Genomic DNA, 15,517 nt, shown 5'->3' with positions numbered 1-15,517 from the left:
GTGTAGGCTCGATGTCGACATCGATCCAGGCATTGTAGTGCAGGCTGTCGAAGTCGTCCCACTGCTCTGTGAGTGGTCTATCGGTACACTCTCTGCTGGAGACGACTGCCCTCGGGTCTGAGAAGTCGCGACCCTCCCTGTAAGCGATGGGGGGTCTTGTCACGATGTGGCCATGGAGGCCTTTCGTCGTCTCTCGGACCGCAGGGTTGCTGGCGGTTTGATGGGCCAGCGGGATCACTCCTCCTCTTCGTCCTCATCTCTCTCTCAGTGTCCGAATCTGTACTCATCTGAAAAGAAAAGTGAAACAAGGAAATTAGCATTGATTCGGGAAAGAGAGTAATATCGACCGATGCACACTCGTGTGTGTCGATCGATAGATCAAATCGGTGTTCATCCTAGAATCGGAAATCGATTGACATGACAAAGTCTGTGTCGATCGATGGCGACTCGCGAAACCTGCAATTTCAACAGTCCATGCGAAAACGAATTGAAAGAGAGGATTGGAGCATAACAAACTATCCTAGCAACTAGATAATCGATTCAAACATCTAAAACGCCCTAGAATTGCACCAAATCGACCTGATTTTCCCCAATTCAAAACCCAAACCCTAGGGTTCCAATCCAAAGAGAAATTCGGATTAATACCTTAGATAATGAGAGAAATGCGAATGAAAACAGATGGAGGGCTTGAAATCGAGTGGTTTTGGGCAAAGATTGAATGGAAATCGTCAAGAATCGAGAGAGAAAAGGGAGTTTTTAGAATTCGGCTAGGGTTTGCGAAATAAGGAAAGAGGAGGCGGATGTCGAGTTAAATGAGAAGTTGCCTCGACATCCCTGTGTCGATCGATACAACATTCGTGCCATCGTTCGATTTAATGCATATGTGAAAATGAATGCGATAGAGATAATCTAAATGTGACTAGCTAATAATAAAAATTTCTAACTAGATGAAATAAATGAAAATGAAATGAAGATTGAAAATAAAAGTTAAAATAGGGATAAAAATATTAAATAAAAAATATAAAAGTCAAAAGAAAAATGCGTTGCCTCCCATTCAGCGCTTCGTTTAAAGTCTTTAGCTCGACTTAGGGTAACTGTTTTTAGTTATCACCGGGTAGTAGCAGCGAAATGGGCTTTATATCTGGTGGTTTTGCCCAATAATGCTTTACTCGCTGCCCGTTTACTGTAAACTTGTCGCCTTCTTCACTAACGATCGTTAGTGCTCCGGAAGGTTTTACTTCCTTAATTGTAAAAGGTCCTGACCAACGAGATTTTAGTTTTCCAGGGAAAAGGTTTAATCTGGAGTTATATAAGAGAACTTGATCATTCAGTTCAAAGCGTCTAGATAGGATCTTCTTATCGTGATAAGCTTTTGTTCGTTCCTTATATAACTTCGAATTTTCATATGCCAAATGTCGAATTTCATCGAGCTCGTTGAGCTGAATTAGTCGTCTCTCGGCAGATGGCTTAATATCAAAATTTAACAATTTGGTTGCCCAGGCTGCTTTGTGCTCCATTTCAACTGGTAAACACTACAAGAATTCATTAAACTAGTTACGGACTGGCGACGGCATTTCCGTAGCCAAATTTAGTAGCTACAAATATAGCTAGAGATAGCAACGGAACACATAATTTTATTTTTTGTAGCTAAATCTGTTGCTAAATGTAATAATCCGTAGCTATATAGCTAGAGACTGATTCTGTCGGTGGTCTGTAGCTAAATAGCTACGTCTTGGCTAAAGATAAATCGTTGCTATAATTTTCTATTTAGCAACTACTACCTACAAATGTTTGTCGAATTATTGATGATCTAGATGTATGAAATTTATAAGCATGGAGGACAATATATAGACGCATGTGTGTCTCTGGTAATATTTCTAAATTGTTTTTCTTTTTCGGTTGGTATTATTTTAAGAAAATTTCATATTTATTCTCTTTTACGTAAGTAGAGTTTTTAAAAAATTTTGAAAGTTCTTTATAGAAGTTTTCAAACCCTAACCCATGAATGAACCTCTAAACCATAAACCCCCAAACCCTTACCATGAACCTCTAAACCATAAACCTATAATATCCTCTCATATTTTAAGGAAGTAAAACAACTAATTGTGTATTATATAATTAAGTTTTGGATTTAAAAATGTTATAGTATTGCTGCATACTGAATTTTCCTGACGATATATATTATTTAGATATAGTACAAAGTTTAAATAGAATGATACATATGTAATTTATAAGGAAGTAGCCATATAAAAATTCTGGGTAGAGATATGTAGAAATATATGCATAAGTCTAGTTTATCACATAGTAATCTTACAAAGATACATAGAGAACAAAATAAATGAAATTAATGAAAAGTATATTGTCAATTTCCGCAAAACGAATGCTTGGCGCTGGACATAATCGTTTTCACGTCAGTTTTTTCCGCGATGGCCGCGTAAATATTTCACCAAAATATTAAAGCAGCGCCATAAATCTATACTATTAAAACAGAATTCCTACTAGGATTCTGCCCTTGATTTTCTAAGATAATTATAATTCCATGCCATTAGCTTTTTCTTTGCTTTAATTACAATAAATAAATAAGGAAATATCCCTAACTAAAAAACAAATTAATTTATCAAAACCATCGACTATAACACATTCTCTAGGCCCATATAAAGCAAAACAGATAACAAAAAACCTACATCAATGATAGAACAACGTTTCCGTTTACAAATTTATATCAAACCTTTAGCTTAATTCTTAAGTTTTTGTTTGTTGTGATTTTTTTTTGTTTGATCGATTTTTCAAATTATACTCAAATGAATATTAATTTTAACATTGTATTCATAATAGCAAGGGGAACACGACATATTTACACATCAAACTATAATGTATCAATTATATACATTGTACTTTTAAAATGCTAGAAATAGTTAGTTTTTATCTATGTTTATGTAATGTTTCAGACTTGAGCAATAAACAATATATTTTTTACTACATCGTTTGTAAATATATATATGTATATATATCAAAAATATTTAATACAAAGAGAATAAAAATTTGTTTGATACAATAAAGGGAAACACAATATATATTTTATAAAAGTAATAATGAAAATTTATTAAATTTAAAATGTTTGAAATGAAAATTCAGTACGTAAAATTAATATTATAAATATGTCTGAAATACCTTAATGTGTAAATAAATATCTTAACAAACAATATATAAAATCCTTTAATTTAACTTATAAATTTCTTTTCTAAAAAATTAACAAAATTATATCCCTCAGCAAAATATTTTCAAATATATTTTTAGCATTAAAAATTATATTAATTTTTAAGAAATTAAAAATATTTTAAAAGTAATGAAAGAAGGTATAAATAGACATATTATACAATATGATTCTCATATATGTATATTTATATAGGGCGTTAGATTAATTTAGGAAAATAATATTAACAGATTATATATGTTAATATATGCTATATATGGGTTATATATAGGGTCTATTTGTTCAAGTTTGCATCTGATATGAAACCACCATATGAAACTCAATTATAATAAAATATAAAATTATTAAGTTATAGATTCGTAGATATATAAAAATGATCAACTAGAAAATACCCGCACTTTGAATATACAAGGTATACATAAATAATTCCTATATATTTGTCAAAGAAAATTTTGTTACCATAGTGAATCACGACAAATCTTCTACTACGATCAGTTATTATTCAAACTGGTGGAGTATTTTTATTCAAAATAAATGATATGATAGAGATTATATATACTTTTGCATTTTTTGTTACTGTGAGATTATATAGTTTACCCATACATCCATATCATAATATATTTTTTATCCCAACATATTTATTAATTCTTAAAAAAAAAATTTATTTATGTCAGTGCCAAAGATATAACTAATGGGATCATTCATTATTTTAATTTATGCAATACTCATATATCTATACTATTAAAGCAGAATCTTTAATAAGATTATGTCCTTAATTATTTGAGTTATTTATAGTCGCATGTTACTCACTTATATAAGTTTCTTTTATTTTTTAAAAATTGCGTAGAATAGTTTTAAGCAACAATCTATATCATTTAATATAACCGATTGTGCACATATTTCCAAATATAATTACAAGATTTTTTGCATTACAAAAATAGATCTGAAAATATTCAAACAGATAAATAAAATAACTTATTTGCCGAATAACCAAAAAAGTAATTAGATTTTTAGTTAAAGGTTAAACAGAGATATAAGAGAAATGAGAAGAGATAATGTGTTTTTAGATAGTAAAATTGGGATTTTTGTATTTATAAAGGAGTTGACCAAAAAAGTATGTTTCCTAAGTAAATCTATAATTTAGGTTCAATAAATCTATCATAGTTTGGATATGATTTGAGTCCAATACATTTACTTCTCTTTTTCATATTAAACGTTTTAGTATATGGGTTTCGAGTTCGGTTTCAATTTTTCAAAAAATTAATAATTATTTTCAAAAATTATTATTTTCAAAAAATATTATTTTTTAGATATTGATCATCCTAAAACATATAAACAACTATTAAAAATGTTACAAAACGCATTATAAAAAAATTAATCATAAATTTTATATCACAAAATTAGATATTTAAATGAGAAGTTGCCTCGACATCCCCGTGTCGATCGATACAACATTCGTGCCATCGTTCGATTTAATGCATATGTGAAAATGAATGCGATAGAGATAATCTAAATGTGACTAGCTAATAATAAAAATTTCTAACTAGATGAAATAAATGAAAATGAAATGAAGATTGAAAATAAAAGTTAAAATAGGGATAAAAATATTAAATAAAAAATATAAAAGTCAAAAGAAAAATGCGTTGCCTCCCATTCAGCGCTTCGTTTAAAGTCTTTAGCTCGACTTAGGGTAACTGTTTTTAGTTATCACCGGGTAGTAGCAGCGAAATGGGCTTTATATCTGGTGGTTTTGCCCAATAATGCTTTACTCGCTGCCCGTTTACTGTAAACTTGTCGCCTTCTTCACTAACGATCGTTAGTGCTCCGGAAGGTTTTACTTCCTTAATTGTAAAAGGTCCTGACCAACGAGATTTTAGTTTTCCAGGGAAAAGGTTTAATCTGGAGTTATATAAGAGAACTTGATCATTCAGTTCAAAGCGTCTAGATAGGATCTTCTTATCGTGATAAGCTTTTGTTCGTTCCTTATATAACTTCGAATTTTCATATGCCAACTGTCGAATTTCATCGAGCTCGTTGAGCTGAATTAGTCGTCTCTCGGCAGATGGCTTAATATCAAAATTTAACAATTTGGTTGCCCAGGCTGCTTTGTGCTCCAGTTCAACTGGTAAACACTACAAGAATTCATTAAACTAGTTACGGACTGGCGACGGCATTTCCGTAGCCAAATTTAGTAGCTACAAATATAGCTAGAGATAGCAACGGAACACATAATTTATTTTTTGTAGCTAAATCTGTTGCTAAATGTAATAATCCGTAGCTATATAGCTAGAGACTGATTCTGTCGGTGGTCTGTAGCTAAATAGCTACGTCTTGGCTAAAGATAAATCGTTGCTATAATTTTCTATTTAGCAACTACTACCTACAAATGTTTGTCGAATTATTGATGATCTAGATGTATGAAATTTATAAGCATGGAGGACAATATATAGACGCATGTGTGTCTCTGGTAATATTTCTAAATTGTTTTTCTTTTTCGGTTGGTATTATTTTAAGAAAATTTCATATTTATTCTCTTTTACGTAAGTAGAGTTTTTAAAAAATTTTGAAAGTTCTTTATAGAAGTTTTCAAACCCTAACCCATGAATGAACCTCTAAACCATAAACCCCCAAAACCCTTAACCATGAACCTCTAAACCATAAACCTATAATATCCTCTCATATTTTAAGGAAGTAAAACAACTAATTGTGTATTATATAATTAAGTTTTGGATTTAAAAATGTTATAGTATTGCTGCATACTGAATTTTCCTGACGATATATATTATTTAGATATAGTACAAAGTTTAAATAGAATGATACATATGTAATTTATAAGGAAGTAGCCATATAAAAATTCTGGGTAGAGATATGTAGAAATATATGCATAAGTCTAGTTTATCACATAGTAATCTTACAAAGATACATAGAGAACAAAATAAATGAAATTAATGAAAAGTATATTGTCAATTTCCGCAAAACGAATGCTTGGCGCTGGACATAATCGTTTTCACGTCAGTTTTTTTCGCGATGGCCGCGTAAATATTTCACCAAAATATTAAAGCAGCGCCATAAATCTATACTATTAAAACAGAATTTCTACTAGGATTCTGCCCTTGATTTTCTAAGATAATTATAATTCCATGCCATTAGCTTTTTCTTTGCTTTAATTACAATAAATAAATAAGGAAATATCCCTAACTAAAAAACAAATTAATTTATCAAAACCATCGACTATAACACATTCTCTAGGCCCATATAAAGCAAAACAGATAACAAAAAGAAGCTACATCAATGATAGAACAACGTTTCCGTTTACAAATTTATATCAAACCTTTAGCTTAATTCTTAAGTTTTTGTTTGTTGTGATTTTTTTTTGTTTGATCGATTTTGCAAATTATACTCAAATGAATATTAATTTTAACATTGTATTCATAATAGCAAGGGGAACACGACATATTTACACATCAAACTATAATGTATCAATTATATACATTGTACTTTTAAAATGCTAGAAATAGTTAGTTTTTATCTATGTTTATGTAATGTTTCAGACTTGAGCAATAAACAATATATTTTTTACTACATCGTTTGTAAATATATATATGTATATATATCAAAAATATTTAATACAAAGAGAATAAAAAATTTGTTTGATACAATAAAGGGAAACACAATATATATTTTATAAAAGTAATAATGAAAATTTATTAAATTTAAAATGTTTGAAATGAAAATTCAGTACGTAAAATTAATATTATAAATATGTCTGAAATACCTTAATATGTAAATAAATATCTTAACAAACAATATATAAAATCCTTTAATTTAACTTATAAATTTCTTTTCTAAAAAATTAACAAAATTATATCCCTCAGCAAAATATTTTCAAATATATTTTTAGCATTAAAAATTATATTAATTTTTAAGAAATTAAAAATATTTTAAAAGTAATGAAAGAAGGTATAAATAGACATATTATACAATATGATTCTCATATATGTATATTTATATAGGGCGTTAGATTAAATTTAGGAAACTAATAATATTAACAGATTATATATGTTAATATATGCTATATATGGGTTATATATAGGGTCTATTTGTTCAAGTTTGCATCTGATATGAAACCACCATATGAAACTCAAATTATAATAAAATATAAAATTATTAAGTTATAGATTCGTAGATATATAAAAATGATCAACTAGAAATACCCGCACTTTGAATATACAAGGTATACATAAATAATTCCTATATATTTGTCAAAGAAAAATTTTGTTACCATAGTGAATCACGACAAATCTTCTACTACGATCAGTTATTATTCAAACTGGTGGAGTATTTTTATTCAAAATAAATGATATGATAGAGATTATATATACTTTTGCATTTTTTGTTACTGTGAGATTATATAGTTTACCCATACATCCATATCATAATATATTTTTTATCCCAACATATTTATTAATTCTTAAAAAAAAATTTATTTATGTCAGTGCCAAAGATATAACTAATGGGATCATTCATTATTTTAATTTATGCAATACTCATATATCTATACTATTAAAGCAGAATCTTTAATAAGATTATGTCCTTAATTATTTGAGTTATTTATAGTCGCATGTTACTCACTTATATAAGTTTCTTTTATTTTTTAAAAATTGCGTAGAATCGTTTTAAGCAACAATCTATATCATTTAATATAACCGATTGTGCACATATTTCCAAATATAATTACAAGATTTTTTGCATTACAAAAAATAGATCTGAAAATATTCAAACAGATAAATAAAATAACTTATTTGCCGAATAACCAAAAAAGTAATTAGATTTTTAGTTAAAGGTTAAACAGAGATATAAGAGAAATGAGAAGAGATAATGTGTTTTTAGATAGTAAAATTGGGATTTTTGTATTTATAAAGGAGTTGACCAAAAAAGTATGTTTCCTAAGTAAATCTATAATTTAGGTTCAATAAATCTATCATAGTTTGGATATGATTTGAGTCCAATACATTTACTTCTCTTTTTCATATTAAACGTTTTAGTATATGGGTTTCGAGTTCGGTTTCAATTTTGCAAAAAATTAATAATTATTTTCAAAAAATATTATTTTCAAAAAATATTATTTTTTAGATATTGATCATCCTAAAACATATAAACAACTATTAAAAATTTTACAAAACGCATTATAAAAAAATTAATCATAAATTTTATATCACAAAATTAGATATTTAAAAATAAATAATCCCGCGTTTTAATCTAGTAATTTTTAAAATCTCTGCGACAAAATATATTATTCTAAACCTTACCTTAACTTTTCTTCTGATCAAAAGACACTCTTCTCCGAGAAATTCCCACCTAATCTCACTTCTCATTTGCAAAAATCACCACAGCTTCTCTCAACGCATAACTCTCTTTTCAAAAATCATTTTGCAATTGGTTGTTCTTGCTATTTTGATTTGGTTAATAGCTTTAGCCGTTTAGGTTTGAGTTTATGTTTTCAAATCGATTCGCAGTATATCTCTGCGATTTTCAATTAAAGTAGGCTTTTTAAATAAAAATCGATTTGGGGTTAATTGCTTATGTCAACCTTTGCGTCTTCAATCTATCCAGGGTATTCATATTCTTCTCATTTCTTCTTTCAGTCTCTGAGTTTTCAGTCAGTTTAGGGTTTATATTTCAAAATCGATTTGGGGTTAAGTCTCTGCGTTTCCATATCCTTTTAAGTCTCTTATTAAACAATGTGATTCATTGACTCAGATCTCTTCTGTTATTTGTAGTATGCATCCACCAGAAAGAGGTAGTTTCCCGGCAAAGAGCTACTATCAAAATTTTAGAAGAACGCGAATCCTTGTGCTCCACCGGGCTTTTCACTGCGAAGCCCCGAAGTGGTACTACGAGCACCTACACAACGAACCAGCCAACTCTCCACCCTGAGAAGAAAGATGGTCTCTTTGGTAAGATATCCTTCTGACAGCGAAGTAAGTTTTGTTTTTGTTGTTTCTCTTTTACCCTTTCTCTGCTTAATAACTGTGTTTACGTTCCAGCTATCTCCGACTACCTTTGAGAAGGTGTTTAAGTGTTTGTTTGACTATCTCGATAGACTTTTGTGATGGTGCTGCCGAGGAACTTCTCTATATGTCTATTGGTAAGTGGTAAACGTTTCTTTTTTTACCTTCTAACATAAATTTTGTAGCTTTCAAATTTGGTGTTAGATGGTGTTGCTCCAAGATCTAAAATGAATTAACAGCGATCATGGGGTTTCTACTTTCTACTATGTTGTTTCCTCAGCCAGACAAACTTATTTCAGCCAGACATATTTCTCATGTCTTTTGGTGTTCTTGATTTCACATCTTTAGTACCATTCCTTTTCAGATAGAAGTCTAACGACATTGTTAATCTTACAGGTTGCTGAAGAAGAACGGCTGTGAGAAGAGTTCGAGAGGGAGGGTAGAACGCTTCCTCCTAAAGTGGACACTCAAGTGCTTGATCTTCTTTCCACAGCTTGAACTTTTGTTATGTTTTTAGTTTTCACTTTTAAGTTTAGCTTCTTGTTTGTGTACTAGAAGCTCAAAATCGACATTTCTGTTATGTTTTTGACAATTTCAGATTTCTAATAATAATATAATTTTTTAAATCGTTAATAGTCATATTTTGTTATTACAAATAAAATTTTAAATTATTTGTTGATATATTCGAATCTAACATTTGAATAAATCCACAGCTATATTTGCTAGTTTGCTACAACTTTTTTGTAGTTAAATGTTGTAGCTATTTAGACACGAAAATTCTTTAGCCAAAAACGTCGCTAATGAGCTACGGATAAAGCAGTAGCCATGTTATCGCAATTAGCTACGACCGTTGTTCTTGCGAATCCATTGCGAGCTGGTCACAGATTGGCTACGGTTCAAGTTTAGCGTCGGTGCTGAGGCCACCGTTTCTATCCGTCGCCATCCGTTGCCTTCTACATTTTAGCTAGAAATTATCTTTTCTAGCTATAAAAAATTCAGTAGCTGTTTAGCTCATTTCTTGTAGTGAAATGGTATGATTTTCCGTACAGCAAGTGAAAGGGTGTCGTATCCAGTGGTGTTTTATAGGCGGTCCGATATGCCCATAAGGCATTGTCCAATTTGCGAGACCAATCTTTCCTATCTATTCGGACAGTCTTTTTCAAGATTTCCTTGATTTGTCGGTTCGACACTTCCACTTGTCCACTTGTTTGTGGGTGATAGGGTGTAGCTACTCGATGGTGGACACCATGTTTCTCAAGTAATCTGTCGAAAACTTTGTTTATGAAATGTGATCCACCGTCACTAATGACTATTCTTGGAACTCCAAATCTTGGGAAAATGATGCTCTTGAAAAGTTTGATAACTACGGACGCATCATTTGTAGGAGAAGCTACTGCCTCAACCCATTTTGAGACGTAGTCTACAGCGACTAGGATATATTTGTTGCCATAAGAAGATGGGAAAGGACCCATAAAATCTATTCCCCAACAGTCGAAGACCTCGACTTCCAAGATAAATTTTTGTTCCATCTCATGTCTCTTGCTTATTTTTCCTCTCCGCTGACATCTGTCATATCGTGCTATATGAGCATTAACATCGCGAAATGTTGTTGGCCACCAAAATCCTGCTTGGAGAATTTTGGAAACTGTTTTAAAAGTGGCGAAGTGTCCTGCGTAATCAGAGCTATGGCATTGGTAGATAATGTTTGGAATTTCAATTTCAGATACGCATCTTCTATATATGCCGTCAGAACAGTGTTTGTAGAGATAGGGCTCATCCCAGTGGTATCTCTGAACTTCACGAAAAAATTTCTTTCGTTCATAACCTTTTAAGTTTTCTGGTTCAAAATCAGCGGCTAAATAGTTGACTATATCAGCATACCAAAGTCGATCTGTGATTTTCCGTCCAATCGCGTTTGCTTCTTGTGGAGAGACATCCGATATATTATGATTCAAAGCATTACAAGCGACCTTAACTGGTATGTCAATAAGTTCTGTTGATGTTCTGTCGCTGATGGATATGATTGATCTCTCATCAGTAATGTCGGTTGTCGATTCGCCATTTGATTCGTCCAGCAATCCGTCAGATAGGAGCGATATGTGACCGATGAATGACGTGTCCAAAAGAGCTATATTTTCTGTAGGAAAGAAATCATCTATAGGGACTTTATCCTCAACTCGAATCCTGGAAAGGTGATCAGCGACACCGTTGTCTACTCCTCTTTTATCCTTAATCTCTATATCGAACTCTTGGAGTAACAAGATCCATCTTATTAGTCTTGGTTTAGCATCTTTTTCTGCATTAAGTATTTGATGGCAGCATGATCAGTGTGGACTATAACATGTGCTCCAACTAAGTATTGGCGGAGTTTTTCGAAGGCATAAACCACTGCTAGCAACTCTTTTTCCGTGGTAGAGTAATTCCGTTGCGCTTTGTCGAGTGTGCGACTCGCATAGTATATAGCGTGTAGCTTCTTATCTTTTCGTTGTCCTAAAACTGCTCCAACTGCGAAATCACTCGCATCGCACATAATCTTGAAAGGGAGATTCCAATCGGGTGGTTGTACGACTTGGGCAGTTATAAGAGAGTTCTTCAGCGCTTCGAAGGCTTCCTTACATTCTGGCGTAAAATCGAATTTAATTTCTTTGCACAAAAGATTGTTCAGGGGTCTAGCAATTTTACTGAAATCTTGTATGAATCGTCTGTAAAATCCAGCATGTCCAAGGAAGCTTCGTATGTCTCTAACGTTTGTGGGTGCTGGTAGACCAGTCATTACTTCAATTTTGGCTCTATCTACTTCTATTCCTGCTGCGGAGACTTTGTGTCCCAGGACTATACCATCGTTCACCATGAAATGGTATTTTTCCCAATTTAGGACAAGATTCTTTTCTTCACATCTTTCCAATACATTGCACAGGTTGTCTAAGCAATCCTTAAAACTTGATCCGTAAACTGAAAAATCATCCATGAAAACTTCCATGAAATCTTCGATCATATCCGTGAATATTGACATCATGCATCGTTGGAAAGTGGCTGGTGCATTACATAGTCCAAATGGCATTCTGCGGTATGCAAATGTTCCGTAATGGCAAGTAAAAGTTGTATTTTCTTGATCTTCAGGATGTATCGGTATTTGGAAAAATCCCGAATATCCGTCAAGAAAACAATAATATTTATGGTTAGCCAGTCTTTCGAGCATTTGATCGATGAAAGGTAAAGGAAAATGGTCTTTTCTTGTAGCAGCATTCAGTTTCCTGTAATCAATACACATTCGATGTCCAGTGACAGTGCGTGTGGGGATGAGTTCATCTTTATCGTTTTTAACCACCGTGATCCCTCCTTTCTTTGGCACAACATGCACAGGGCTTACCCATTTACTATCTGAGATATGATATATAACTCCTGCATCCAGAAGTTTAATTATCTCCTTTTTCACTACCTCTTTTAGGTTTGGGTTGAGTCTTGTTTGCTGTTCTATAGACGTTTTTGCATCTTCTTCGAGGTGGATGCGGTGCATGCAAAGATCAGGGGCTATTCCGGGAATATCATCAAGAGAATACCCAATCGCTCTCCGATATTTGCGCAGCTTGTTTAAAAAGCAGTGCAAGCTCTCCGTTCGTGAGATTAGCGTTAACAATGACAGGGTATGATTTATCGCAAAGGAATGCATACTTCAGGCCAGCTGGAAGTGGTTTCAATTCCACTTTGGGTGCTTTTTCTTTAGTCCACTTGGCCGATGAAGAAAATAAACGATCAATAGTTTCCCTAAGGAATTTATCCGTAATGATTTCAGAATCATCATCTTCTTCAATTGTATCTCCGATACTTGCGTCCATAAGATTCGAATAATTTTCTGTTCTGCTATCTACATTCAGAATTTCTTGTTCATCATGAGTGAATGTATCTTCTGACGAATTTGTAGCACATATATCCGTAAGGTATTCTTTTTCCAGCTCAGAATCTTCTTCTGTGTAAAAGGCATGATCGTCTATCAGAGGACGTTTTAATAGTTTTTCCATGTCGAAGTTCATTGATATATCTCTGATATTTAAATCAATTTTTCCTCCTCAGCAATCTATTATTGCTCCTGCTGTAGCTAAAAAGGGCCGTCCCAATATAAGGGGGTCTTTCGGCACTTGTTTATACTTTAGTACGACAAAATCTGCTGGTATAAAGCAACCATCAATTCTGACTGGCACATCCACTAGGATTCCCTCAGATACCCTAATAGAGCGATCAGCTAGAACTAATGTGATAGGCGTTGGAACAAATACATCATAACCTAGTGAAACTGCTACAAAGTGTGGCATGAGGTTTACACTAGAGCCAAGATCACAGAGAGAATGAGGGAAACGTGCGTTTTGTATCTTGCAATCTAGGACGAAACTACCAGGGTCAGACCTTTTAATTGAAGTCCCTCCTTGTATTATCGCACTTACTTCCTCTGATACTAGCATGACGCTTTGTTCTCCACTTGAGGATATCATATCTTTCATGTACCTTTTCACCGAAGGGGCTATCTTAAGAGCGTCACTGAGGGACGTCTCGAATAGATTTTATCGAAAGCCTTTTTGCAGATTGCATGCTCTAACGCTTTCTTAGTTTGCGGTTTGTTTGGAGGAAAAGGGGGAGGAGCTCTATAGACTCTTTCAATCCCGGTAGATTGTGTATTGCTACTGCTGGTGCCAGACGGTCGATCGTTTTCCTTCCCAGAGGATCGATCGATATGCCGTTCGTCTAGATGGTCGATTTCGTCTTCGGCATCGGGATTCTCCTTATCCAGATCCATAATTTTCCCCTTATTCTTTTCATTTGAAGAATTTTTCCTATGTTCTGATGTTTCTGAGTCGGAGTCGTTATCAAGCAGTTTTATGTGGTTGGAATTACTTTTTCCCGCGTTATCGATGAGTTTTTTATTTCTGACGTCTTCTCTGGAATTCGTTTCAAGGTGTTTTCCACTTCGTAGCATCACAGCATATGCCTGGCGTTTTGCTCCAGGATTAGCATCGGTCCGTCCAGGAAGACGACCCGTCTCTCTTTTCAGAGTTGTTGCAAGGTTAGCAATTTTGTCTTCTATTCCCCGTAGATGTTCAATTAGAGAATCCATTTTCTGATTTAGCTCTCCGTAAACACTGTTTACTTTCCTGTTGAATTCGAATTTCATTTTACGGTCTCCTGTAAGAGCTTGCTTAAGATTGTATTTTTCTCTTCCAGTACGAGACTGTATACAGATTTCATAGTCTCGTGTAAAGCTGTCGACGTTAAATACAGAATGAGGATCAGTATCATCTAATCCTTCTATAAAATCGAACTTGTCATCTGATATAGGAAGAGTTTTAGGGAAGTACGGTTACAGATTAGGTGGGTTTTGATCTGTCAGAAGAGAATGAAGTGAATTTATGGAATTTTTTATTTCAGCTAACTCAGTATTTTCTACTGAGACTATGTTTTTTTCTTTCTCCTTTTCTTCATCCATCTCTTCATAGGACCTTCCTCTCGCCATGTTTTCGATTAGACGTCTTGCTTCCATAGGATTTCTAGTAACGAAATTCCCTTCGCTTGCTGTATCAAGCGTTGTCTTATAGCTCATAATAACACCTTTGTAAAAGATCTTAAGAAATTGTGGTTCTGGATAACCATGGTGGGGACATTCGAGTTCGTAACTCTTGAATCTTCCCCATGCATTTTTGAATGATTCCTGAGGATCTTGACGGAAAGTAGAGATTCGCCTCCTTACTTCCCAATAACGAGTATCGTCGAAGAATTGTTTAAGGAAAGCATTTCTAATCTCTTTCCAGCTAGTCAGGGATCCTCTTGGTAGACAGTTTAGCCATCTTAAGGCTCCCCCTTCTAATGAAAATGGGAAAAGTCTGCAACGAATATACTCATCTGGAATCAATTCCTCTAGACCCTCGATGTGGTCTTGTGGATGTTCTAGAGAAGATCCTTTAAAAGGGTTTCGACGCATCATATTATAATAGTCATCATTAAACTTTGTTTTCGAGATGACGTCGTCATGTATTCTGATAGAGGACCTATTGGAATAGGTTCTATTAGGGTTTAAGTAGTCTTGCAAGGGCAATTTAATTTCTTTACCTATGTCTAAAGTAGAGTTTGACTTAACAGGGATTTCAGTCCCCTGTTTTTCAGTAGTTTGGCTAGAAATGTTGCTTGATTGACCTATTGGTTCAGTTTGGACTACCTTCTTATTATTAGCATCGGGAAGAAGGTACTTACCTGCTTCCGGCTGGGGGTGTCGATCGATAATGTTCCTGATAAAACGATCGATTCT

At 33.3% G+C, this 15,517-nt stretch overlaps 1 long non-coding RNA gene and 1 other non-coding gene across 2 annotated transcripts; both read left to right on the top strand.

Moving 5' to 3' along the window:
* The first annotated feature begins 8,539 nt into the window (after window positions 1-8,539).
* LOC130501048 (uncharacterized) lies at window positions 8,540-9,831 on the top strand. Its single transcript, XR_008939472.1, has 4 exons — window positions 8,540-8,828; window positions 8,995-9,171; window positions 9,262-9,362; window positions 9,622-9,831. It is a non-coding gene; the product is annotated as an uncharacterized LOC130501048 (long non-coding RNA).
* A 5,027-nt stretch (window positions 9,832-14,858) lies between these two features.
* Window positions 14,859-14,965, top strand: LOC130501049 (small nucleolar RNA R71). The gene has a single exon (XR_008939473.1). It is a non-coding gene; the product is annotated as a small nucleolar RNA R71 (small nucleolar RNA).
* Window positions 14,966-15,517: the final 552 nt, after the last annotated feature.

This window comes from Raphanus sativus, unplaced genomic scaffold (genome assembly GCF_000801105.2).
Source record: "Raphanus sativus cultivar WK10039 unplaced genomic scaffold, ASM80110v3 Scaffold0086, whole genome shotgun sequence".
Lineage (NCBI taxonomy): Eukaryota > Viridiplantae > Streptophyta > Magnoliopsida > Brassicales > Brassicaceae > Raphanus > Raphanus sativus.
Note: the sequence above shows the minus strand (reverse complement) of the source record. Positions and strands in the feature narration are given on the sequence as shown.